The 13,167-nt window shown below is 43.0% G+C and overlaps 1 long non-coding RNA gene across 1 annotated transcript in view; it reads left to right on the top strand.

Annotated features, from left to right (window-relative positions):
* The window catches only part of LOC135228063 (uncharacterized), a 31,221-nt gene extending 18,651 nt beyond the window's left edge, over positions 1–12,570 (top strand). The window contains exons 2-5 of the long non-coding RNA XR_010318272.1: positions 5,973–6,084; positions 7,966–8,214; positions 9,750–9,934; positions 10,073–12,570. This is a non-coding gene — a long non-coding RNA (uncharacterized LOC135228063). The remainder of the gene's footprint in view (positions 1–5,972; positions 6,085–7,965; positions 8,215–9,749; positions 9,935–10,072) is intronic.
* The last annotated feature ends 597 nt before the right edge of the window (positions 12,571–13,167 follow it).

The following is a 13,167-nucleotide window of genomic DNA, read 5'->3' as shown; positions in this document are numbered from 1 at the left end:
TAGTTGCCATCCAATTGGCTCAACCTGAGGCCAGAGACAAACTCATGAAATGCAAATGTTCACTCTGGCATGGTGTGCTCTGCTTGCCCTGTACCATCTGGGTCATGGGGCTGCTGGTCGACCCACTGGGCCTGACCATAAGCAGACCAGAATGCTGGGTCAATACCAGCTTGGTGCCCAACTACACCACAGGATGGAGAAGCAGGGCTTGCTGGAGGGCCCTTCTGAGAGGCAATGCGTAGCCTGTCACGGTGCCTGGATCATGACCACAAGCTTGATTCCTTGTACTTGAAATGGGTCCTATGGAAATAATGCCTAAATTCACCTTAACCTTCACTACCTACATATATATTTTAGTTAAGAGCTCTAAGCCTTCGAATCACCCAAATTTCTGTCCTTCTTGTTTGGGAGCTTTATGCTTATCCAACCTAGGTACTTTACACCATAGCTAGAGTCTTAATTGCTTGTTTTTGTTAGATGCCATCTAGTCAGTTCCGACTCATAACAACCCTATATACAACAGAGCAAAGCACTGCCCAGTCCTGTGCCATCCTCACAATTATTGCTATGCTTGAGTCCATTGTTGCAGTCACTGTGTCAATCCATCTCATTGAAGGTTTTCCTCTTTTTCACCAATGCTCTACTTTACTAAGCATGGTGTCCTTCTCCAGGGACTGGTCCCTGCTGACAACATATCCAAAGTACGTGAGACAAAATCTCACCATCCTCACTTCAGTGGGACATTCTGGCTCTACTTCTTCCAAGACAGATGTGTTTGTTATTCTGGCAGTCCGTGATATATTCAATATTCTTCGCCAACATCATAATTCAAAGGAATAAATTATTTGGTTTTCCTTATTCACTGTCCAGCTTTTGCATACAAATGAGGTGATTAAAAACACCATGGCTTGAGTCAGGTGCACCTTAGTCCTCAAGTGACATACTTGCTTTTTAACACTTTAAAGAGGTCTTTTGCAGCTGATTTTCCAATGCAATGCATCCTTTGATTTCTTGACTGCTGCTTCCATGGGTGTTGATTGTGGATCCAAGTAAAATGAAATCCTTGACAACTTCAACCTTTTCTCTCTTTAGCATGATGTTGCTTATGGATCCAGTTGTAAGGACTTTTATTTTCTTTATGTTGAGGTATAATCCACACTGAAGGTTGCAGTCTTTGATCTTCATCAGTATTTCAAGTCCTCTTCACTTTTCACAAGAAGAGTTGTGTCATCTGCGTAATGAAGGTTGTTGTGAATCTTCCTCCGATCCTGATGCCATATAATCCTGCTTCTTGAATTATTTGCTCAGCAGACAGATTAAATAAGTATGGTGAAAAGATACAACCCTAATGTACACCTGTCCTGATTTTAAACCATGCAGTATCCCTTTGCTTTGTTCAAACGACTCCTTCTTGATCTATCTACAGCTTCCTCAAGAGTACAATTAAGTGTTCTGGAATTCCCATTTTTTTAAAGTTATCCATGATTTGTTATGATCCACACAGTCAAATGCCTTTGCATAGTCAATAAAACACAGGTAAACATCTTTCTGGTATTCTCTCGTTTCAGCCAGGATCTGTCTGACGTCAGCAATGATATCCCTTGTTCCACATCCTCTTCTGAATCCGAGTTGAATTTCTGGCAGTTCCTCGTTGATGTACTGCTGCAACTGCTTTTGAATTATCTTCAGCGAAATTTTACTCACTGTGATATTAATGATATAGTTTGATAATTTCTGCACTCTGTTAGTTTGCCTTTCATTGGATTGGGCACAAATATGGATCTCTTCCTGTCTGTTGGGCTGGTAGTTATCTTCCAAATATCTTGGCCTAGATGAGTGAGCACTTCCAGAGTTGCATCCATTTGTTGAAACATCTCAAGTGGAATTCCGTCAATTCCTGGAGCCTCGTTTTTCACTAAAGCAGCTTGGACTTCTTTCAATAACATTTATTATTGATCATATACTACCTCCTGGAATGGTTGAATGCCTACCAATTCTTTTTGGTACAGTGACTCTATGTTCCTTCCATCTTCTTTTGATGCTTCCTGTGTCCTTCAATATTTTGCCCATAGAATCCTTCAATATTGCAGCTCGAGGCTTGAATTTTTTCTTCAGTTCTTTCAGCTTGAGAAATGTGTTCTTCCCTTTTGGTTTTCTAACTCCAGGTCTTCACACATTTCATTATAATACTGAACTTTGCCTTCTTGAGCTGCCTTTTGAAATCTGTTCAGCTCTTTTACTTCATCGTTTCTTCCTTTTGCTTTAGCTACTCTACATTCAAGAGCAACTTTCAGAGTCTCTTCTGTTATCCATTTTGGTCTTTTCTTTCTTTCCTGTGTTTTTAACGACCTTTTGCCTTCTTCATGTTTGAGGTTCTTGAGGTCATTCCACAACTTGTCTGGTCTTCAGTCTTTAGTGTGCAATGTGTTAAATCTATTCTTGAGATGGTCTCTAAATTCAGGTGGCATATACTCAAGGTGGTACTCTGGCTCTTGTGGACTTGTTTTCATTTTCTTCAGCTTCAACTTGAACTACGTATGAGCTATTGATGGTCTTTTCTTCATTCGGCTGCTGGCCTTGTTCTGACTAATGATATTGAGCTTCTCCATCATCTCTTTACACAAATGTAATGAATTTGATTCCTGTGTATTCCATCTGATGATGTACACATATATAGTTGCCATTTAGGTTGTCGAAAAAAGATATTTCCAATGAATAAATCATTGGTCTTGCAAAATTCTATCATGGGATCTCTGGTGTCGTTTCTTTCACCAAGGCCATATTTTCCAACTGCCAATCCTTCCTCTTGTTTCCAGCTTTTGTATTCCAATCACCAGTAATTATCAATGCATCTCGATTGCATGTTTGATCAACTTCAGACTGCAGAAGTTGGTAAAAATCTTCAATTTCTTTATTTTTGGACGTAGTGGTTGGTACATAAATTTGAATAATAGTCATATTAACTGGTCTTTCTTATACGTGTATGGATATTATCCTATCACTGACAGTGTTATACTTCAGGAGAGATCTTTAAATGTTCTTTTTGATGATGAATGCAACATCATTCCTCTTCAGTTTTTCATTCCCAGCATCGTAGACCATATGATTGTCCAATTCAAAATGACCAATACCAGTCCATTTCAGATCACTAATGCCTAGGATATTGATCTTTATGCATTCCATTTGTTTTTTGGTGACTTCCAGTTTTCCTACATTTGTACTCTGCACATTCCACATTCCAATTATTAATGGCTGTTTGCAGCTGTTTCTTCTCATTTTGAGTCATCCGCATCAGCAAATGAAGGTCCTGACAGCTTGACTCTATCCACATCATTAAGGTTGACTCTACTTTGAGGAGGCAGATCTTCCTCAGTTTTATTCTGAGTGCCTTCCAACCTGAGGGGCTCATCTTCTGGCACTATACCAATGTTCCACTGCTATTGATAAGGTTTTCACTGCCCAATTTTTTCAGAAGTAGATTGTCAGGTTCTTTTTCCTAGCCTGTCTTAGTCTGGAAGCTCCACTGAAACCTGTCCACCATGTATGACCCTGCTGGTATTTGAAATACCAGTGGCATAGCTTCCAGCATCACAGCAACACACAAGCCACCACAGTACGACAGACTGACAGATGAATGTCTAATCTTGCTGACCCTTAATTTCCACATCTAGACAATCCTTCAGAAATCCTTGTGGTGTAGTGGTTAAGTGCTATGGCTGCTAACCAAAGGGTAGAGAGCTCGAATCCACCAGGCACTCCTTGGAAACTCTATGGGGCAGTTCTACTCTGTCCTATAGGGTCGCTATGATCCAGAATCGACTTGACGGCACTGGGTTTGGGTTTTTTGGGTAGACAGTCCTTCAAAGGGTTGTTGCATGGATTAAACTGAAGATAAAGGTAAAAACCTGGAGTTTTATCCACTGACCTTTATCTAGAATATATAAGAAACTCTCACAAGGCAATGATAAAAAGACAAATAACCCAATTTAAAAATGGCCAAGAGGTCTGACTAGACATTTCTCCAAGGAAGATATACAAATGGCCAATAAACACATGAAAAGATGTTCCACATCATTATTCATCAGAGGAATGCAAATCACAACCACAATGAGATACCACTTCACACCCACCAGGCTGGTTAGAAGAGTCCCTGGGCGCTGCAAACAGCTAATGCACACAGGTACTAACTGAAAGGTTCGAGGTTCAAGTCCACCCAGAGATGACTCTGATAAAAGGCCTGGTGATCTACTTCCAAAAAAATCAGCAGTTGAAAACCCTATGGAGCACAGTTCTACTCTGACACACATGGGGCCACCGTGAGTTGAAGTCAATTTGATGCCAACTGCTACTGGTATAACAGCTAGACTAAAAAAGTTAGAAGATAGCAAGTTTTGGTGAAGATGTGGAGAAAATTAAACACTTACATGCTCCTGGTGAGAAGGTAAAACAGTACAGCCACTTTGGAATATCTGGCAGTTCTTCAAATGATTAAGCATGACCCGGCAATTCTACCCCTATATACCCAAGAGAAATAAAAACATGCATCCACACAAAAAGTCGTATGAGTGTTTATAGCAGCATTATTCATAAGAAGCAGAAAGTGGAAACAACCTGAATGTCCATCAACAGATGTCCAACAAGATGCGTGGGTAAACAAAGTGTGGTATGTCCATACAATGGAGTATTATTTTGCCATAAAAAGGAATGAAGCATTGATATATGCTACAACATAGGCGGACCTTGAAATCATTGTTCTAAGTGAAAAAAGCCAATCACAAAAGACCACGTACTATTTTATTCCATTCATATGAAATGTCCAGAATAGGCAAAATGTAGAGAAACAAAGATTAGTGCCTTGTTAGAGCTGGGGTGGGGGTGGGGGGGCGGAGAGAAGGGAATAGGAGATGATAACTAAAAGGTATGGAGGTTCTTTCTGAGGTGATGAAAATGTTCTAACATTTACTGTGGTGATGGCTGCACAACTCTGTGAATGTACTAACAACCAGTGAATTCTATACTGTAAATGATTAATTGTATGATGTTATTTATATCAATAAAGTTGTTAAGAAAAAAAAAGAAACCAGAACACTCACCAAGATAGACCATATTCTGTACCGTAAAACAGCTTTCAGTAAAGCTAAGAGATTAAAATCATACAGTGTCTTCTCTGACCAAAGTGGACTTAAATTAGGAGTTAATTACAACAAAGGTATCTGAAAAAGCTCCAAATATTTCAAAATTAAACAACACACTTCTAAATAACCCATGGTCAATGTGGAAATCACAAGACAAATGAGAAAATGCCTTTAACTGAATACGACTGGAGATAACACAGCATATCAAAACATGTGGGATGCAGGTAAGTCAGAGCTTAAAGGGAAATTGGTGGCTTTAAATTTTTATATTAGAAGAAAAGAAAGGTCCAAAATCAGGAACTGAGGCTTCCACCTCAAGGAAGTAGGAAAAGAAGAGCAAATTAAACCTAAAATAAGTAGCACCAGGAGAGACAAGGAAGGCTCCCCTAGAGCCTTCAAAGAGAGCATGGCCCTGCTGACACACTGCATTTGGACTTCTAGCCTCCAGAACTGTGAGACGATAAATGTCTGTTCTTTAAAACCACCTACATTGTGGTACTTGGTTACAGCAGCCCTAGGAAACTCATACCAAACTTGTTGCCATCAAGTCAATCTCAACTCATGGTGACCCCACGTGTGGTAGAGTAGAACTGCTCATAGGATTTTCTCGGCTGTCATCTTCAGGGAAGCAGGTTACCAGGCCTTTCTCCCGCATTGCCACTGGGTGGGTTCAAACTGCCAATCTCTAGGTTAGCAGACATGTGCAAACTGTTTTTGCTACTTAGGGACCTCAGGAAACACATACAGCCCCAAAAGCCCATTTCGTGATTTACGGTGATGGCAGAGCTGCCCTGTTTCACTCGTGCAGGCTGTAATGACAGGATTCTCTCTCCACAGGGAATATCAGAGCTGAAATGAAGCAGTGAGCTGGCGAGAAGTGGACACTGAGCGGGGAGCTACAGCCTGGCTGGCTTTGCCCAGTTTTCAGTTGCATGGCTCTGGACTAAACGTGAGTGTCCACTCAGCTCTGCCTTTTTGCACAAGTCTGGCTTTGAAATAACTGGGTCTAGAGCTGGCAAGCCCAGGGGCCCAACCCAAGACAGTACAGCAGAGCCGGATCGGGTCACTGCACCCCTAAGCCTGTGCTCCCCGACAAGGCCCCCCTGTCCTCAGCAACTCAGGGGCTCCAGCCTCTCCCCTCTGCTGGCCTGTGCCCTAGTGAGACAGAGACAGAAGGCTGGACAGCCTCAAGGCTGGGCTAACCATCCCATTAATCTGGGACTCTATCCCAGGGTAGTGTTACAAGATAACCCACACATGCAGCCCGGGAGGCACAAAGTTCTGCATCTCTCTCTTGTAAGTTGGTTTTCAGGACTCCATCACAGGGGGTTGTGTCACAAGATAACCCACGTCCTGGCCCCTGACACATGGAGCTCTATGTATCTTCCCTACAATCTGTTTCCCAAAAATGAACAGAATTAGCCAGTCCCCGGGGCACGTGCAGTGAGAAGGAGTGTGACCTTACGGTCTTGCCAAGTGGCCACTGAGACTGCACAACGGTGACATGAGATTGTCCACACTGACTGCACCTGGGATTCCAGATGTGCACGCGCCTAATTTCTTAACCCCGCTTTTTCCCCCAAAAGGAATGAATAAAACATGAGATCCCTCCCACCTAAAACCCCTTATAAACTCTAGGAAAACCTCTGTCCGGAGAGAGACTGGAGGCTAGCGTAGGCAGAAGCCCCTCTCTGTCTCTTCTTCTTGAGCCTCTGCTTTCTTTCTGTGACTAACAAACCTTTGCGTGGACCCTCTGAGCCTCTCCTGGTCATTCTTGGTGAGTAGAAGGCAAGAACCTAGGCAGGACTTGGTCCCAAGCCGGGAAGCCTTATCCAGCAACACCAGCAGGCAGCTTTCTTCTGGGCCCCACAACAGCTCTGCTGCTGGGGAACCTGAAGACAGAGCCCAGAGCTCCCCAGGTACACAGCAAAGGCGGCCGACACCAGGCATGTGTGGGGCATGAATGAATTCATTCTACAAACTCCGGGGGCTGCAACGGCAAGACCAGGGGAATTGCAAATGATACAGTGGGCGTGGGACCAGGAAGGTATCTGCACCTGGTTCTGTGGTGGAGGCGGTTAGGGCTAGGCTCCACCCTGGAGGAGCCTCGAAGCATCAGAAAGTGGCCTCTGTCAAGGCCAGATAGCTCTGCGGTGAGTTGGAAGTTGGGGTGACAAGGACTGTGGGGCCAAGGGGCTTGGCTGGAGAGGCTCCCCTGCTGATTCATGCAGCTGACCAGGGAAGAATGACTGAACAGGCTTCCTCAGGCAGCTCCTCAACAAGGAGGGAGGTCTCTTTGGGAACGTGGCTCCTTCCCAAGAAGAAGGGATACCTAACTCAAGGGGGCAGGGTTCAGATAAGTCAGGGCTAAAGCCATTTTCTTAAAATTGTTGTCTTCTCAGGACAGCCCCTCACCCAGCCCATTTCCTGAAGTTGTTTTTTCTCTTCAGAACTTCCTTGAAAAGAAACAGCCACTGGCTAGCCGGAACCAGCTGAAACTGGTCCTGCCCCCCATCTTGGCACTCCAGACAAACTTTAGCTCATTAACTGCCTCACGTATGGTAAATTCTCCACCCTTGGGTAGAGAGCTGACATGCTAATGAACAAAAATGGCTAACTTCCTCCTGTGGGGGGAATCGAACCTAGGTCCTAGAAAACGCTTACTCATTCTGGAATGATCTGCGCCTGTGTGCACACCATCTTGTATTTTGTAACCGATCTTGCCTACATAAACCAGCCTCAAGCTGCCTGCAAGCAGTCTTAGAAGGCACTTAACCCCAAATGTCTCCTTGCTTGGCCAATCAATAAAGTTGTCTTTTGTTCTCCCCAGCTCATTCTCTGTCTTTTTGGCCCCGGACGGAGTCACGCCAAGCAGGGCCTGGAGTTCCCAGCAACACAGATGCTGTCTTTTTAGGGGCAAGGCTGGAAGTCGACACCACCTAAAACCTTTCATCACAACTTCTGGCCTCCTCTTTCCCTCCTTCCATCATCCCCAGTCCCCACCCTTTCCTCCCCCATGACCATCTCTGTCTGCTCCTCAGTCAGCCCCACCAAGTGAGCCGCATGTGCCATCGTGCAGGTATCATTATTTCATATGCTGCATTTATGTTACTCATATATTATACTCTTTTTCATTGTTGTAAGAATATATATAACACAATATTTGCCAACTCAACATTTTCATGGTACAATTTAATGTTATCAGTTACATTCATCATGTTGTGCGACCTAGTATACTACAGTGAAAACTGTGAGAGCCGGAACTCGATGGGGCTGCCTAGTTTTTCTGGGGCTTTCAAGTTTTCCGCCTCTGACAGGGTGCAGTCTTACCACTTTTCTATTGCGTTTTGGAATTCTACCTCATAAAAGTGTTTATTTTTCATTTATAGGACTGGAAAGGGAACAAAGCTGTTTTTTATGATTCGTATGCATATTCAGATTATGTACAGATATATGCATATGCTATTCACACAAAGATATGGACAAAATTCACTTTTTAATGAAAACATCTAATGTAATCTGTTTAGTTTTGGTTTTTTGATGAAAGTATTGAAACGAATTTCTAAGTCCACAGCCTTATCAAAAAACTCTTGGTTCCTTTAACTTTTCCAAATTCCTTCATAGCCTCTATAGAGCCCAAAACTTGTGTTTGACTTAAAGGCTCAGGCTCCATTAATGGTAGACCTTCATCATATTCATCGTCATCATCTTCAGAGTGCCAGTCCTCCATTCCTTGCAGGTTTACATCGTCTGTCTCTGTGGCAATTTCTTGGTCGATACCACTGTAAGATTCGACACGGACCCTATTTTCTGAAACGCGACTATAAACGTCATTGATTGTTTCGTTTTGTATGCCATCACCACTGCCAGATACGAAACTGAACTTCTTAAGGCCTTCCTACGGTTTCTTCCTTAATCATTTTGATTGATCGCTTAAGAAATAAAATTGCACCAAGGACTTGGATTTTCCTGGCCATCTCCATGCCATCTTGCGCCTCTCAGTGCTAGCAATCCCTTTTATAAACAACAGCTGCCCGTAGTTACTTTAATATTTTAGATAATGTAGTCATCCAGAGGTAGTAGGACCGATGTCATGGGTGGTGGAAAAAAATGAATTTGGACAGGGGCAGTGACCGATGACAAGGAGCATTGCCAGTGAACAAAAGAATGCTGCAATTTCCTTTTTTCATGCTGTTGTTGAGTTTATTTAAAAACTCTAAACTGCTCCCATCATCCAAGCCTTTTTATTCCATTTCCGGTCTACTGAAAGTTGAGTCATTTCAATATTCTTGAAGAAGTGTGGTTTCTCATTTTTTCAATTAACTGTGGTTTCTGAAACACCCCATCCACCGAAGTGGTCAAGAGGATGGTAAGCTACTCTTCTGAAAACTGACCCCTTGAACGTTTTTCCCCGTTCATTTTCAGGGTTCTGTTAGGCATTGCCGTGTAAAATAGAGCAGTGTCATCCACATTTGCAGTGTCTTTTGTATCTTATCTCCTCATGCTCACTTTTAATTTTATGAACCAGTTTTGAGCAACATCTTTGTCGACCTTATTTGACTCCCCACAGGCTACATTGCAAGCGATTTCTTTCTTTTTTTTTTTTTTTGGAAGCTCTGAGGCCACCTGTTAGACACGGAGAATTCATCAACTTTAAAAGTTTCGCCGCTTCCTTCCTTTGCTTGCAGTACAGATCCTGAAATGGGAACGTTTTTGGTGGAGACTTGAAGAAACCACTCACAAACAGATTTGTTGATTTCTGCATAATTTTCATCCCTTCCTTTCTTGGTGCTGCTCAGGTATTTTTCAATTATTTTAGCCTTTTTTTTTGTAATTGAGTAAATTAGTGTTTTGCTGCACTTGAACTTAATTACATCTTCCTTGACAGTCTTTTTCTCTTTGGTTATCGTTTTAACAATGTCAAACTTTTCTTTCAGAGATAAATTTCTCACTCTCTTGTCCCTGGCTGTGAAGGATTAAGACTTTTTAAGAAAGGAAACAAAAAAAGGAAATAAGTTCTTATAAAAATAAGGAATTTTTTTATCTTATCTTCTTGCAAAACGTTACTATCTCAAACAAAAAGGAAACGATGAAAGCTATCGACATCACTGTGTGATAAAGTTAGCACACCTCACTGAAATATTAAGTGAGAAAAAACATGTGAGAAGAACGTCTTTGTTTTTGTACACACCGAATGTGCCAAGTGAGGAAACACTTCTCTGTTTTTTTGGACAAAAGAAGAAATTTTGAAGGAAAGAATTTCAAGGAACTGAAAGAGTGGATTCTGAAAATTGTAATAATGTGTATCAAAATTACAAATAGCTAAAGTGAAAACTAAAATAAAGATAAAGAGAAGAGTAAAAACTCTCAAGATAAGGGGACAAGTTGTGCTTTGCTAGATTTTAATGAAAATAAAGGAATGCATTAGATGTCTTTCTTCACTGGAAAAAATTTACAGCCAAAAAAAAATGAAGAAAAAAGGCAAAAAGGTAAAGAACGGACACACTCAGAGAGCAGTAGCAATGCACAGCATGCACTCACACACAGTGACAAGGCAAATGAAGAGGAAGATGCAGCCTCTTGTACTTTTTTGGAAAGACTTCTGGCTTTCGCATCTGCGCTTCCTTATATAAGGGTTGCGATACCAATGATTTTCTGATTCCACCCGCATCTCGGAGGTTCCAGCTTTCAGAGAATATTTATTAGGCTGAAATAATTGTTTCAGTGGAAAATATTTGAGTTTTCTTTTTCCAACAGGTTTCTGCCTTACGCAGGTTCCAACTTCTACAGGTTTTACTGTATTTTTATGGTTTTTAAAAATTGTATGTTATATTTAGGTCCCTAGGTGGCGCAAACAGTTTGCACTCACCTGCTAACCTAAAGGTTGGCAGCTGGGACCCATCCAGCAGCACTGCAGAAGAAAGGCCTGGTGACCTGCTTTTGTTAAGCTTACAGTCAAGAAAACCCTGTGGAGCAGTTCCATTCCGTAACACATGGACTCACCATGAGTCAGAATCCACTTGACAGCAACTAACAATAACAACATTATATTTAAATGCATGCATTTACTGCATTGGTATAGACTAGGAAATAAAGGGGTCTCAGGATGCTTTCTGAACACGTGGATTTCAGTTTTTTCTTTCTTTGTGTGTATTTGGTAGGCTGCATGTGTTTGGCCTTGATTCCTCAGGTTGTTTACAATCCTAAGTTCTGGCTGCTCTGTTGCTGGAACTGCTGACCGACAGCCCCTGGACTGTAAGGTGGTCAGTCTCCATACCCTGGTCTCCTCTGGAATGCCTATTGGCTGTGTTTGCACCTGTCAAAACAGGACATCTGCACTGACCACAGGCAGTTACCAATTTCTCAGAAAGTTGGAAGTCACAGCTCTTGATATTATGAGCTTCCTGCTTCCGGTGCAGAATGTCTGTGCTTCCTGGACCACCCAGGCTACTCCATATACAGGCCCAGGGCCAGGACAACACAGTTAGACCGGACCTGAAGGCTGAGAGGAAGACTCGTTAGAGGAGATCACCAGGTAATCCAAACTGGAGCTTCATTAGTTGGAACGACAGGTTGAATTGGGAGCAGTGACACATTGAAGACAGGACGGTGACCCCCATCTCTCTTTCCAAGGCCAGACACTAGAAATTCCTTTACTGTCCTCCTCCTTCCTATAAGGATTTACAAGGGTGCGGAGAAGGGGGGAGGTTCTCTGGGGGCACTAAAGAACCATCTATAGTGACTTTCCTGACAAATCAAAGAAGGGCCTCCCTTTGCCCAGCCCCTGTCTCCTTCATTGTAAAACCTGGTGCAGATAACTTCCTGGGCCTGTGGACATTGAGTCGCTTGTAATTTCCCTGACCTTACCATTCCAGCCTCCGTCATTTGTAAAGTGGATTCTTGGGCCCCAAACACACCTGGTGTCGGCCACCTTTGCTCCTCACCTATGTACCTACCAGGGCATGGTCTCTACCTGGAAGAATTCTAACTCCTCAAGGCTGTGCTGGGGCTTGGGCCATGTAAGCACTGGCCTCACACATTGTACAGTTGATGCCATCTTCACAGTATGGTTCATCCAGGTGTGAACCAGGCAGGGAAAGTGCTACCTAACTTGGTAGGTCAGAGAGCTGACACAGGCCATGTCACTGGCCCAGTTTCTACATTTGGTAGGACCAATGTTCAGTCCCCACTGGGCTATGGCATCCTGGTGGAGGCTTACTGTGCTGGCCCAGACACCGCACAGTAGCCCAGGAAGCCCCTCAAAGATGTCCTATTAGCCTGGAGCAGCCCAGGGCTCTAATGTGCGCCTGCAAACCTCAGGCTGCCAAGCTTCCTCTCCAGGGCTGAGTGGCATTCACCCCGGCCCTGATACCTTACTGGGCACCCACAGGAAGGGCCACCTCAGGTGTTTAAGAGCACCTGCCCAGCCCTGGTCTGCACTCCATCAGGTGCAGCTGCCTCTGTCAGTGTCCTCCAAACCTCACAGGTAGCATGTGGGGGTGTGGGGTAGGCAGCTCTCTCCCATGGCATGGTGTCTCTGATGAGGCCCTCTATCTTAGCATCCTAGTGCTGCAGTATCAAAAAAAACCACAGGTGGGCGGTGTCAAAGAAGAAACTCGTATACTCCAGTAGAGTAGAAATGAGAATTAGCCTTATTGAGGGGTCATACAACTTAAATTGGGCAGCACTACATGAAAGTACAAAAGTGCTGTGCTGTTCTAAAGAAAAAGCAAAGCTTTTATACACAAAGTTCAGCATAAATAAAACCACTATCATCTTGTAAGCAATTCTTCTTAACAGTTATTTCCTGAGAACAACCTGTGCAAGGACATTTTCATTACATGTTTCCTGGAACATTCTTGCTAAGGGTTTGAGAAGAGAGTCTAAAGTGAAAAGAGGCACATATATAAAAAAAAAAGTCAAATCAAGGGGTGGGATTAATTCCCTCCGAGGTTTCAGTTTCCTTAAAATGCATGATTCTGTGCATGGCAAAGGAATTTTCATTCTGGTTACAAGCATTAGACAGGCATTG

This window comes from Loxodonta africana, chromosome 18, assembly GCF_030014295.1.
Source record: "Loxodonta africana isolate mLoxAfr1 chromosome 18, mLoxAfr1.hap2, whole genome shotgun sequence".
Classification (NCBI taxonomy): Eukaryota; Metazoa; Chordata; class Mammalia; order Proboscidea; family Elephantidae; genus Loxodonta; species Loxodonta africana.
Note: the sequence above shows the minus strand (reverse complement) of the source record. Positions and strands in the feature narration are given on the sequence as shown.